This window comes from Lycorma delicatula, chromosome 4, assembly GCF_047948215.1.
Source record: "Lycorma delicatula isolate Av1 chromosome 4, ASM4794821v1, whole genome shotgun sequence".
Classification (NCBI taxonomy): Eukaryota; Metazoa; Arthropoda; class Insecta; order Hemiptera; family Fulgoridae; genus Lycorma; species Lycorma delicatula.
The window spans coordinates 147,690,654-147,705,769 of record NC_134458.1 but is presented as its reverse complement, the minus strand read 5'-3'; the positions used below and the strand labels follow the sequence as shown (position 1 = coordinate 147,705,769).

The window sequence follows — 15,116 nt, the reverse complement described above, 5'->3', positions numbered from 1 at the left end:
TGTTAGAAGCTTTGTCCTGTTTTCTGCATGATTCTTGTGTGATGTTTTCGGTGATGTATTTGACGTGCTGTATGTGTTGTTTCCAGTGGTGTTGTTTTTGTGGTGTGTGACATCCTGTTGGTTTATTATGATTGTGTGTGCAGGCGATTTCCTCTTCTTCTGATGAAATGCTTTTATAAGCACTACCAGGAAGGTGGGAAGCCAGGGGTGGAGGTTTAGTCAGTTGTGCACAGGTATACATACACCCTTGGTTATAACTGGCAGAACCTGTTAGTGAGCCCGATACTGCTTAGGCGCCCGTAAATGGGGTTCCTCCACCTCAGGAATGGGGTAGTTATGATACTACATGTATAAAAAAAGGAACTATCCCAACATTTGTCAGCATGGATCAAGGGAAACCATGGTAAAACCTTGATTCATTTGATCTGAGGGGCACAATATACACAATTAATTATAACATATCACATCAGATGTGATAAAATCTCATATTAATCTTTTCAGTTAGAAACACATGAGGTAAAAATATACATGATCAATGTATACCATATATGTACACCGATGTAAATTATTGACAATTATGATCAATGATAACGTAATAGTAGATACTACTTAAAAACAATTTTCGGAATAATCAAGTAAATGTAATATATATATATATATATATATATATATATATATATATATATATATATATATATAAATAGAAAGGTAAAACTCAAGGCATAAACTTGCTATTTATATGTTTTTATTACATGTTATTTGGAATATCTTTTTCTTTTTATAACAAAACTTACTTTGCTGAATGTTTGTTTATGGAAACTATTTATAATTTATTCAAATATGTGCAATGATTTTAATAAATTTTCATAACCATTTTATGGTTTTTTCTTCTAACCTAAAATAATTAATTAATTATATTGCTGCATATAGTAGCTTGGAAATTTTAGGTAATGTAGACCAGCTTGAGGTTAGAGTAACGGTATATTTTATGTATATATTAAGGCCTGACGTGCTAAAACTGAAGCTAATGCACTGCAGTTGGGTTTGGTAAGATATTCAAAAATCAATGTCAGTTGGTATTTGGTCAAAATCAAACATCCAGTAATAAGAAAGAATTTTATTAAAATTAATAAGAAATCAAAGAAAAGGGAAAAAAGTAGATGACAGGAAAGAAATAATGTAATCTTTGAGGGACTTGTGAAACAAGCAGATAATCCCCCAAAAAGGAGTATTATTCCCTTCTATTAGAACCCATCCTCACCTAACTTTCACAGAAGTGTAGCGTTAACAAGCACGGGAGCAGCACGTTACTAGTCAATGTTTCTGTGTTTATCAGCTGATCAGTTCAAATATAAATGCAATTTTTTGTTCCCGAGCGTCTACGGTTGGTAGGAATGGGCCCGCGCTTCTAGTATGCCTGGGTGGGGTATTAGGAGTGGGGAGAGCCGACCATTCCACACTCCCAACCAGTGCAACAGGTGCACCCCTCCACTGCGCAATGCATAATTATAAAATTTCTTGCTCGTCAAGGAGTTCAAGCGATGAAAATTTTTCGGAGATTGACTGTTCAGTTCGAGGACCAAACATTGTCGTGTGTTTGCCCGGCATAAAGAGTTCAAGGAAGGAAGAGAAAGAGTGGAAAATCAAGAACATGATCGCCGCCCTTGGAGCAGCATTATAGATGAAAGCATTCACGTGGTTCGAGACATTCTTCAAGACGATCGACGGGTGAGAGTATCAGAAATTGTGAAAGAAGGTGATGCATTTTTTGGGATCATCACCTGCGACGAAACGTAGGTCTACCACTACATTCCCTAGTCGAAATAAGCTAGTATGGAGTGGCGGCGAAAAGGAAAGGGGCGACATCCCTTGTGAAAGCCAAGTCTCGACTGTCAGCCAGCAAGTTTCTTTCAACCTTTTTTTTGACCGGCGAGGTATCTTGCTCATAGATATTTTGCATGAGCGACGCACAATCAGTGCAGCTTAGTACTACGAGGTGAGTGCTGCATATTGCCGCAAAAGATGAGACCAACTGATTTGAGAGGCCATCTTCACCACGACAGTGCCAGGCCCCATACTGCAGCTCTCTAACGGTTTCAAAACTAGAAGAAATGCACTGGACTCAACTTGATTATCCTCCCTACAGCCCAGACCTATCGTCCTGCGATTTTCATTTGTGGGCCGCTTAAAGAAGCTGTAGGAGGGCAATGATTTGAAGATGACAAGGTCATGGAGGGATTCGTGTGCAATTGGCTCTTGACGCAGCCAGCTTCATTCTACGATGCTGCGATAAAAGACCTTCCTTCTCGTTGGGAAAAATGTATTTCTAAAGCAGGAAACCATGTAGAAAAATAAATTATATTTGCCTTTTATTTTTCAAGAAATAAATTTTAAAAAAAATAAAAAATAAAATCCCGTTTATATTTGATTTACCCTCGTATAATAAAACAGATTGTTTGTTTTCCTGGTAGTAGTATAGGTTTCTTTATAGAAAACCCCTAACTCATTCTCATAATTTTGTGGCATATTGAAATTATCAACTTAACTATTAACCATTAAACTAGTTCCTCCATTGAGAGTATAAGGGGTATTTTTCTGTTGTTGTATGTATTTATCTCATTTTTGAAACATTAAAAATTATTATTCTATATTTGCTTCTCTACTAGTTTTTAGTAAAACAGTTCTTAACAAAGAAATTCATATACCTTGCATATTAATAATAATAATTTTTATTTATTTAATACAGCAAAACAGCAGAAGCCATATGTGCTGTATTAATAATTATAAAACAGTGGCAAACAAAAGCATATAATGCTAGGGCCATAGGTCTGGGCTGTAGGGAGGATGATCAAGTTGATCATTAAAATAAAAAACAGTTAAATTTCTAACTGATTAGATAACAGTTGCTAACAACAGCAACAATAATAATGACTTTAGTCAATCTAAAATCATTTCCAGGTTAAACTTATAGAATCATCTTCAAATCCTGCATTTATTGTTTGAAAAACTGGAAGAAGTCAATCTCATTTTTCAGATATTCTGAAGTGACCATGCTGTGGAAGGCAGAAATATAATTTTTAGCTGCAGACTAAATGGAAAGAAATTTCTAACATTAGTTATTGGAGTTCTGATTGAGACACTGCCAGGAATAGTATTAAGGCCATGAATATTTTTATAAAAAAGAACAAAGTGAAAAAATTTCTTTTACTGTACAAGGATGGCAAATCCAACCGCTGACACGTATCAGAGATGCTTAATGTAAGAAATTATCCAGAACACTGTATCATTTCTGCAGTGTATGTTGTCTGTTCCAGGTGGTAGTGGAATATTCCAGTTGACTCCGAGTTAAAATTTGTTAAATGTCAGACAAGAGTTTGGATTTTGAAATGGTCTTGCAAGCCATTTAATCAGCCCAAGGTTGCGCTTCACCTTACTAACAATTTCATCCATATGACCTTTTAAATAAAGCTTGGTGTATAATAAGACTCCGAGATCATTTACTCTGTTCAATTCTATAGGCTCACCACCAATGGAGTAAACTTGATGAGAAAGATTGGTTTTTCTGGAGAATTGAACTTGAAGGATGTTATTCAAAGTTGAAGGCATTTTGTTAACCTATGCTCAGTTGTAAACAGCATTAATATTATTCTGTATCAGAAGATGGTTGTGCTCAGAAGAGACTGAATGATAAATCTTAGATCATTTGCATAAATTTCAATGACATCTTAGATAACCACCGACACATCATTCATAAAAATTAAAAAAAGCGACCCAAATTAGAGAGTCCTGAGGAACTTCAAAAGAAGCAACGAACTCATGAGAAGACGTCACACCTGCATAGTGAATAGAAAATCTTCCTTAAAGGTTTGAGGCAATCCAAAAAATCAGGCTTTCGCTTAAACCATAATGTCTCAGTTTACAAAGAAGTATATTAGGGCATCTTGTTGAACACCTTTTGGAAATCAAAGTAGGTAGCATCTACCTGACCTTGCCCCTCTAAAAATGAAGTCACCCCATGAAGTCAAGAAAGGGGTTGAGGTTAAATGTTGTCAAGCAGTTCTCCATAAATTCGTGTAGATGATTGGTGTAAGTGGTTGGATATGACAGTAAAAATGGAAACAGACTATTTTTTCTATGATTTTGGAAAAAAGAGCTTAATATGGAGATAGGACAAAAATTATTTATTATACATGGACCAGGTTTAGGAATAGGTATGACAGTTGCCTTCTTCCTAAGGGAAGAAAAAATACTGGATTGCAAACTCCAATTGCAAATGGAGTTAAGGGCAGGAGCGATCAACAGACTAACTCCTTTGATAATATGTGGATAATATATTCTCCAAAACCAAGTAAGTTTATCATTAAAATTAATCTCACAATAATGAGCCTGATATAGTTTATCTTGTCAGAGAGCAATTTTTACCTTTTACAAAGCTCACAAAGCATTGTAATCAGACAAAAGACCAGAGTGTTTATACCATCAATGAGCCTTGTTTTTCTTATTAATCAGTAAAATTAACAGAAATCAGCAGAAAACCAAGGAGAAAATCTGGAAGGATGACAGCAAACAAAAGGATACATATCCATCTATAGCATCAAAAATGACCTGATAAATTTATTGACAGCTTGATCAAGAGAACAACTCAGGAGAACTCCAGACAAATCAGTTTCTGCCACATCAGAATACAGGCCTAGAAAGTCACTCCTGCTAAAATTATGTTGGACATTGTTCACAGTAGTAAAGAAATTCAGATTTCTTAATAAAAGCAGAAAATGGAGGATGAAACTTATCAGGGTGAACTACACTTTTAGATGGAGCTGTTTCAACAAATGGTAAAATTGAGATTCAGTTGTTAGCTATCATGTCGAGCCATCTGAGATTCAAGATCAACAAAAGAGAGATTAAGGTATCGACGAGGTTAAATGTTAATCCAGCCCTTCGTTTTGCATATAAATAGATGTTGTGGAATACTAGTGTAGTAGATGCAAAATACTGTTGCATCACAGCAGGTTGAACAGCTGGAGAAAAATAATGGACACCAATTAGAAGGCTCTTCATTCCAGATGTTGGAAACTTAAGAAAGTTGTACTTGGAAACAATCTCAAGTGAAAGTTCTAGGTCAGTCCGCCGAACATACACAGTGACTAAATGGGATCCACTACCCGCTTACAGTCTGAAACTGCATAATCTCTATCCAAACGGTAGATCTTATATGATTCAGGGAAGAAATCTGCATCACAATGAATATCATTGAACCATGTCGTAAGGACATTGAACATTGAAGTCATATCTCGCTAGAGATACAAAAAGCTTGTCCGATATAGTTCTGAAGCCTCAAACATTTTGATATAATAGCATTAAACTAGTCTTATGATTCGATAAGAAAGCCATCCTTCTCTGGCCGGCAAACTATCATTTAAAACATTATTAAATGTATCAAAGATAGGGGCAGTAAGAATACCCTCAGCCCATAGATCCGGGTTATTAATCTTCATAAATTTCGAATCATTGACATAACATGGAATAAATTGTAAGTAGGAAATTTAGGTTTTAATTCAGTATATTTAAAAAAAGCTAAATTAAGATCTTTACACTAATTTTTTATATCAGCAGTAGTGATTGAAGGTTTGAACTGCTAACAGAACGAGCCCTCTTTTTGTTTTTAGTGTGTGTGCAGTAACCAAATCAGTATTTAATTCCAAACGGTCAAATTTAATATTTTTATTTTTGTTGGATATCAAATTACCGGGAGCGCAATCAAGACCACTAAGCTGAACCTTTTTACTGGGAAAATTCTTAACATTACACTTATCTGTGTTTCTCCTCAAATCCTCTTCTAGAGAAAATCGAGAACATGAAGTATGTTGGTAAAAAAAGAAAAGTGTATTGAAGCATTATTTTTTAGCCTTCTATACAGTAATCCTTTGGTTTAATGCGATTTTGAATTTGCACGGTTGATTTTATAACACTGCCCCTTGACTTAACGCGGATCTGGTTTTGAATTAACGCAGTCAGAATTACTGTACATAAGGTGTAAAATAATATTCGTGAAAGGATTCTTAAAAAGGATTTTCGGTAAACAATTTACACGGACTTATACGTGCAATATGACATATATGACTTATACATGCACTACACGGACGTGTAATGCGATAAACAATGAAACAGGTTTTCCCTTTCAATAATAGCATACGGAAGTATATTAGGTTGGTAACGCTTAAGTGTTTGGTTTATAGACATTTTAATGATCACAGTCAATTAGCTGTTCAGAGAATATGTTGAGTTGTGTTATTCTATCTTAGTTATATTACCGTGTAGTATATAAGTATTCTGATCGATCTGTGTTCAGGGCGTAATGCAAAGGCTACACTACATGCAATATTGTAATTTATTGTGCGAGATATTTTAGAATTTTATTGTGAATTATTTACGTATTATCTTTTTATTTTTCGTGTTTTTAACTATGTCTGACCTTATACTATGGGAAAGAAAAGGAAAACTAACACTCTTGAGGCAAAGTTGGAGATTATAAAAAACATCATGATGTTTTACGTAACATTGATATCGCAAATTATGTTGGCCTTGTCGAATCAACAATTCGTTCAATAATAATAATAAGGATAATTAAAATAAGGATACAATTATGATTTCTGGAAAAAATGCTAGTCCTCTTCAGACTTCACGAATGTCTTATTTATGATCTCCTTTAAAAAATAGTTGAACTTGAAAAACTATTGAATATTTTCATAGAAGATTGTACTCAACGTCGTATTCCCATGATTCGTGAAAGAGCGTTAAGTTTGCATGAACTATTAAGACTTAAATACAATGCTGAAGATATCAACCCATTCAATGCAAGCACAGGATGGTTTGAGAATAAAAAAAAACTTTCAAACCTGCATAAAATTTTGAACCAAGGTGGAGCAGCCAGTGCAAATGAAGAAGTCGAAAAACTGAAAAAGATTTACAAATTATCATGAAAGAAGGAGGATACACGTCACAGCTACTATTTAATGTTGGCGAAACGGCAATTTTTTGGAAAAAGATGTCTAAACGTACTTTTATCGCAAAATAAGAACGCCATATGCCCGATTTTAAATTATCTAAAGATCGATTCACACTTTTACTTGGAGGAAAAGCGAAGGGTAACTCTAAACTAAAACCGTTGCTTGTATATCACTTAGAAAATCCCCATGATTTTAAAGGAATTAACAAACAATCTGTACCCGTGTATTGGACATCCAACCAAAAAGCATGGGTAACGAGGCGCATTTTTTTTTTTTGACCTATTTAAGAATTGTTTTAGTCTGCAACTCAAAGATTTTTGTACAGGAAAAAATATCGCACACAAAGTCGTTCTATTGCTCGATTACGCTCCTGAATATCCAAGCTCCGAGGAATTGGAAGCAATTAATTCACATGTAAAAGTAGTTTATATGCCTGCAAATACATCACAAGCCATTTAGTCAAGAACTGATAGCCAGCCACATTCAAGGCTTACTATCTTAAAAAAAAAAAAAAAAATTCTGAGGTGGTTTCTGCGACTAACAGTTCAAGCAATGAGATCTGTAATTTTCGAACGTTCTGGAAAAAATATATAACATCCTTCTTTCTGTACGGAATGTTGACGAAGCTTTGAAAGAAATCGAAGAGAGTATTATGTGTGGAGTATGTTACAAGCTGTATCAAGATCAAACTGCATTCGATGGACAAGAAATTACAGGTACTATTAAAAATGAAGATGTGCAACTTGCCAGCAGTATAGGGGTGGAAGTTAATGCTGAAGATATAAATGAACTAGTGGAAGAAGATAAACAACTTTTAGGAAATGAAGACTTGTTAGCACTAGCCGAGTTGCCAAATGAGCTACTAGATGACAATTCGGGTAGCAGGGCCATCAAAAATCGACAATGGTGAACCTTCAACCTCATCCTCCATTTCACAGCCACAATTAACAGTAAAAGGATTACAGGAGGAATTATGATTCATCGAAAAAATTTGTAATTATGTAACTGAAAATGATCCTGATCGAGAACGAATTACGAAAGTTGTAAATGGACTTAGGTAATACGATATGCTACAAGATGGTGCTAGATCAGTTGCAACTATCAATAAAGCAGAGTAAACTGAACACAGTTATTTTAAGAAACCAAAGCTGAACTAAATCACAAGTTTTTTTTTTAATATTCCTTATTGTATTTAGGCCTATGTACGTTTATTGTAAGGTAACTATTTTTTTAATAATACTGTACTGTAATATGATTTTTCTTTTGTAGTTTATTATTCTTATATTTTTTACTTTGTTTCTACAATACTGTACTGTATGTAATCATATTTATTGTATTGAATTCGATTTATATTCTATTAAATAAAGCATGTTTAGTCAAATCGTCTAAAACTTCTGCGTCTTTTGCCTGCGAAAAGAATTACGAATATAGCCTACTAAATATGTACACGTCCAGATACTATACTGTACTTTACACCTTTTTTGAGAAAACAGTTTTGATTTACGCAACAATTTTCTGGAATGAATTAATCGCGTAAATCAAAGGATTCCTGTATACTGGAATTATATTTTACTATAAGATAATTAGATTTTAGTTGTTTGGTTTAATGAATAACATATCCAGACTGCTTGGTGTGAAATTGAACAGGTCATTGCTTACCTATATTTGGATTACAGTTCTTCAGTATAAGTATTATCACAATTGTATAATCCTTTGGTAGCTGTTCATCTGTCTTTTACTTTCATGAATACATTTCTGTATCTCCATCCTTAATCATCTGTATGTTGAATCATAATGTTATGGTTTATGAAAGGCGGAAGAGTTTTAAGAGACAAATGTCCTTAAATGATCCTGAAATATGACAGTATTATTTTATTTATAATGTAACTGTAGATGTAATTCATCTAACTTTTATTTACTACAGGGTGATTTTTAGTCCTGTTACCCAATTGTTAATGTCTCGTAATTTTTTTCTAAGAAAGGGTCATGCCACAGTCACCTGGACGCAAACTGATGGTCTGGGATAGGTTTGGTATACTGCTGATTGATTTCATGCCATGTGGAACGACTATAAATGCAGAAATCTACTGCAAATCTCTACGTAAGTTACGGCGCGCCATTCACAATCAGCGACGTGGGCGCCTGACCGACGGCGTTGCCCTGCTGCACGATAATGTACGTCCACATGTTGCGGGTCCGACACGTGATTTACAGAGAACATTTGGGTGGGAAATTTATGAGTACCCACCATATAGTCCAGACTTAGCTCCTTCTGAATATCATTTGTTTGGGAAATTGAAAGAATTTTTGAGCGGTAAGCAATTCGCGAGGGACGAAGTTGGTAGCGCTACTCAACCGGTATAGATACGGCAGTGTGAGTTGATTCTCCTTGAGATATGTAAAGTTTTGTGCCTTTTCCGGTCCTGTTACGAACAGAATGTCTTTTACCATAGAACGAGTTTTCATTCTTGAACAATATTTTGCTACGAAATCGTACGCGAGTGTAAAAGAATCATTTCAAATTAAATTTGTTGGTGTTCCTCCGCCAGAAAAAATGTCAATTTCTAGGCTAGCAAACCGATTTCGAGAGACAGGTAGTGTTTGCGACAGAAAACGTAGTGATCGACCAACTCGCTTGACAGATGACGTTTTAGAGAACTTGTGAAAACAAGATTGCTCAATTCTCCACGGAAAAGTTTACGAAAACTTTCCACGCGAGTTAGTTTGTCATATTCGAGTGTTCAGAAAGCTGCTAAAAAATTGAAATTGTATCCGTATCGTGTACGATTAGTCCAAGAGCTTCAGCCTCCAGATTTAAACAAGCGATTGCAATATTGCCGTTGGTTTAGGTTTCTCGTAAACGATAACGGAATCGAATTTTTAAACACAGTGTTCTTTAGTGATGAAGCTTGGATCCATCTCGATGGTTATGTGAACAGTCGAATTTGGGCGGTTGAAAATCCTAACGCTTTACAAGACAAATCTTTCCATCCTGAAAAAATTGGTGTGAGGTGTGCGATATCTCGTCATCGTAGAGTCGGACCCGTATTCTTCGAACAGACAGTAAATGGTGAAGTATACAGGAATATTGTGCGCCAATTTGTATCCCTCCTGTTACCTCAAGAACGGTATTGCTGGTTTTAGCAAGACGCCGCTACATGCCACACGTCTCGAGAAACCATGCATTTTCTGCGAGAGTTTTTTGATGATCGAATAATTAGCAAGGGCTTATGGCCTCCAAGGTCCCCAGATTTCACATCTCCTGACTACTTTTTGTGAGGCTATATTAGCCTTCAAAAACAATCCTCACACTATTGATGAACTTTAAGTCAATATTACAGACTTAATCAGAAATATTTCCAATTGAACTCTTAAAAAGGTTTCTGCTAATATGTTGAAAAGATCCGTGCGTGTGTAACCGCAAGGGGTGGGGATTTTGAGCATATTCTTTAACAATTATGTAATAGCTTTTTATTAAATCTCTTTTGTAAGTAACAAATACATTATTTTATTCCACCTAAATTTCCCTTTCTTAAATTACATTTAAAATTGGGTACAGGACTAAAAAATCACTTTTTAACTACAAGGGAGATCCCTAAAGTAAAGATCGCTGGGAAGTTTGTCTCTTTAAGTTTGGCGAACCTATGTCATTCATGGCCACGCTAGTAATGCACACTCTGCATTTTCTGTAAGTTGTCGCGTTGTACTGTCTTTGATTACGTGTGAGTTGTTACGTTATAAAATGAATAGGAAAATCGATGTTGCCGCGAATTGTGAAATACGTGGTCATACGTTTTTTAAACCATCAAAACGTTAAGCTGGCTAAAATTCATAGGAAGTTGGTTGCTGTGTACGGTGATAATATGACAAAAAAGAAGCGTCCGAAAATGGTGTGAAAGGTTTAGAAATAATAGAATTAATGTGCATGATAGAGAACCTTTACTTCTCCAACCTCACCTAATTCAATCTGCGCAATGTAAGCACCCTGAGCATTCAACTGTCCGAAATTAACCATGACCATCTCGACAGCTCTTAAGTAAGACGCACAGTCCTTACTGTCCGAAGAGTACTTAGTCCCTTTGCACAGTTTCTTATAATTGACAATTCGATCCCTCATTCTTCTTGGGACAGCCGTCTCATTTGTGCCCTCTCTCCACAAAGAGCACACAGCGACGGAAACTTGCTAGCTCTGCAGTGTCTTTCCATTTCCAGTGTTTTCCCCGCAGCAGGTCAGTCAGCGGCGCAGAAAGTTGTGAAAATCTTTCTATATATTTTCGCAGCCAGTTATAAGTGCCGAAAAACTTCTGCAGGTCTTTTCTTGACCCGGGAATCTTGTGATGGTCCGTAGGTGTTGCTTCTCCGGAATATTACCCGTGGGTATATTTTATGGCCCAAAAATGATACCTCTTCTCCGCCAAATTAGCATTTCTCCAAAGAGCATGTCAGATAGTAAAGTTGTAGGCGTTCCAGCACCAAATCTAGGGGGCGTAAGTGTTCTTCCCAGCTACTGCTGTAAACAATGACGTCCAGGTAGACCAGTCAGCACTGGCGGAGGAGGCCAGTGAGAACGTTCTTCATAAGATGCTGGAATATGCTGGGTGCATTTTTCGAGCCAAACGGCATTATTCGGAACTGGTATCGGCCGCCATCTGGAACTGAAAAGGCTGTAAACCGTTTGATTCTTCCAGGGGTGTCTGCCAATAGCCACTTTTAAGGTCGATTGTCGAGAAGACGCGAGCGCTTCCCAAGTCTAATAGTTTCATAGATCAGTAGCAGTAGTGAATCTACATCTTCAGTGATTTCGTTCAGTCGGTGAAAGCCTTCACAAAAACGTAGTGAAGATTTCTTCTTTTTAACAATGACCACCGGAGGGAAACGGCCGGCTTCCTTCCCGAAGTTGAATCTCATGTACTGTTGACCGTGTCGGTTGCAAGGGAATGCTGGAAAATACTCCTGGTGTCGCTTCAACACCGTCTTCAGTCTTGTCTTCACCTCATAAGGTGTGCTGCTCCAGCAGTACTGGTAGAAAGGTAACTTCACTACCTGGAGTTAGTCGGTGAATGAGTTTCCTCTTCTGCAACAGGAAAAACTCCACTGGTTCATTAGCCACTTGCGTTCGTCCATAAAGTTGGAACCACAGCTTGGCAGTTGTTTGAGGGTGGTTATATTGATGCCGAAATCGGTCGATGAACTCGGGCCAATCGAGTTGTAGGTCTTTGTATTGTCTGCCACAAGATAGAGCATCTCCTTTCAGCTGCCCTTCGGCGTATTCCGCTCATTGCTCCACAGGCATTCTCTTTTCTTGTAGTTGAGTTTGTAGATGAGAGAGGATCAGTTTTGGATCGTCATGTGGCAGGCCGCTGAAGGTTGCCGTTATCACTGACAGAAATGATGCACGGATGCCCGCAATCAGGTAGTAATGTTGTTGGGCCCCTTGTGTGTTTGTCGGCTAACATGTGGTCGACAAAGACGTGACTAGATCCAGTCTTTTCGTCCAGACGATCTTCGCGCCACATTGGACGTCTCTGTCGCCGATTGGCTTCGACGGCTCGTGGCACCTTAAAACCTTATGGCACCGTGACTGGCACGGTGCCATATAACCGTGGCACGGTTATAAAACCGTGGCACCTTATGGCAGGACTGAAAATGGCCGAGGTTTTTGTAGTAATGCTCTCTGAAAAGGGCCATTTGTGTGTTTTGGGAAGTAGCCCTGAGAAGGGCTGTTGGATCCGGAAGCTGGTCTTCGGCGATATCGGTCCGTTTATAGTCGGGAGGTTGCGGCTCGCCCGTTTAAATCGGACCGAGCTTCGCCTCAGCGGCAGTTGGGTCCCCACTACAACGTGGCAGTCGTGCCCAGCAGTAGCAATCGGCGTCGGTCGTCTTCCCCTGGCTCGGCCGAGGCGGTTCTCCTCGTGCGATCCCACTCTGGGCCGGCTTCTGCTGATGGGCTCGCCGGCCAGGGCGCTTAAAGTCCGAGAAGGTAGCATGCATACCCAGCAGTTCTCTCGGCGGCCCGGCTAGGCTTGCTGCTCCGGCGGAGATGTTGGCAACCGCCGGGAGATCCCACGTTAGACCGGCGAGAGAATTTCTTCACCATTCTGTGAATGGTGAACCTCAACACCGCTGTGGTGGGAGAGTTGGTCAGCTAGCTTGTTGGGGAGTGGCACTTGTGCAGGTTTGTAGGCATACTGTATTCCCGTTGACTAGTATTGTACTTGCCGATATGAAGCTTCGCATGTATATGGCAACAATATATAATTAGATATTAAGCGATACATAATAAATTTGAATATGTATTAAAATCATTGATTATATTTGATAGGAAATATATGGGTGGTACAGTCTTAATAACTAATAAATCTCTCTTATTCCCCCATATATTTGTTAAAAATGTGGCCATTGTTCAGTTACTGTGTACTTCAGGGTAAAGGTGGATTGAATTGTATTGTATTGTATTGTATTATATATTGTATAGTGTCTCAAATGCAGTTACAGACTGGTCAGTCTGTAACTGCAAAGCTAAATCATGCAACAAGTATAAATGAGCATGTTGCAACATGAATTTTTGTGACTGGAAATTACTTCAAGCATCGGTTATAACATAACACTGCAATTGAATGGTTCAAACAAGTCTATTTCAACTATAATAATAAGTATAAAAATATTACTGTGTCAAGAAGACAAGAAACCCCCTTGGAGCAATTATTTAGTGAGTCAAAATGGTATTGCTTTTAACAGTTGTTTCATGATTTTTGAGAGGTTATAACTTTTTTATTAGTACTGCTACACAAGAAACTTTTTTATTTGACATAAAAATTACAAAAACACTAAGTTTGTAAATTTGAGATTTTTATATCCAGCCCCATCAGAATTGTTTGAAGCCAAAGTTTGAATTAAAAAAAAAAAAATAGTTTCTAAAAATTCATAAATTTAGGGGTAAGTATATCGCCATTAATATTATTTATGGTAAAACTACTAACATATACCTACATACAAAATAATAATTCAAATTTTTATGCCATCCCTGCCTCTTGAAAAAAATTACCAAAAGTGAAATTTCACCGTTTTTCGTGTTCAACTTTCTTGGTAATTTTCTCATAGAAAGAAGAGAGATAGGTAAATAAACTGTGGATCAATCTTTTACTGTGACAAAATATTATTAAATTGCTTTTGTTTCATCCTTCCAGGACCTTTTTAGTTACGATTTTTTTCTGTAAACCCTTACAATCACAAAAATAGGTGTGTGCACTGTAACAAAAATGGCTGCCACAGGTAAACTGCTTAAATAAAAAAAAATAGTTTTAAGGTCCTGAGACATGTAAAAAACAAATGGGTAAATTTCAGTTTTTTTTTTTTTAAGTGACCCGTGGGTCACTTCAAATGGATTGACCCCTAATGAGGATTTCAGTGGTTACATTTTTGCGTAACTAGTTTTTATCCTGTTTTCACATATCCAATACTATTTTTGTAGTATTGAGACTTCATTTTTACATGTAGAGGTACCAGCACTGAACTATCTGATTTCAGTATGACTCAGATGTATGATTTTGTTTATTTAATGTAAATTTAATATATGATTCAATGAATACAAACAGGTTTATTTTCATTTTTATTTATATTTAGTTTTTATAGTTGTGTAATTTTTCTTTTGAAGACTATTAAACTGAATTGACAATTCTGATACTTACATTTGAGCTACGTAATATTATAAACAAATCAAATTCCTGCTGATAAAGAACATAGTACATTTAAAACATTGGAATCTATAAACCCTTCACAAAATTACAAAATCCATGTGGAGTACTAAATAAGAGTGAATTTTTCACTTAAAACTAATTTAAGAAAATCCATAAATATGTGTACAACAATCTTTTCCAAAATTATAGAAAAAAATTATTGTTTCTAATCTTTATTTTTATTAAAGAGAGAAAACTGTAGTATAAAATGAAACATAATCTGAGTTCAGAGGGGTTATTGTTGATTAGAATTCATTGTATAGATATGTCTTATTACATAATAAAGTTACAGTAATCTTTAAGTGGATGTTTTTTTTAATTTTTAAAGATCAATATTCACTGGTGTAGTAAATCTTTAAATCAACATTGATTG

General features: G+C 36.5%; 1 protein-coding gene across 5 annotated transcripts in view; it reads left to right on the top strand.

Moving 5' to 3' along the window:
• The window catches only part of LOC142323943 (uncharacterized), a 36,168-nt gene that overhangs the window by 3,835 nt on the left and 17,217 nt on the right, over positions 1 to 15,116 (top strand). Inside the window, exon 1 of one of the 5 annotated variants that reach the window (XM_075364343.1) lies at positions 5,744 to 5,859. The exons of the other annotated variants lie outside the window; for them this stretch is intronic. The gene's annotated coding sequence lies outside the window, so the exon portion shown is untranslated. Of the gene's footprint in view, positions 1 to 5,743; positions 5,860 to 15,116 lie in introns of those variants that run through there. 5 annotated transcript variants of the gene reach the window in all.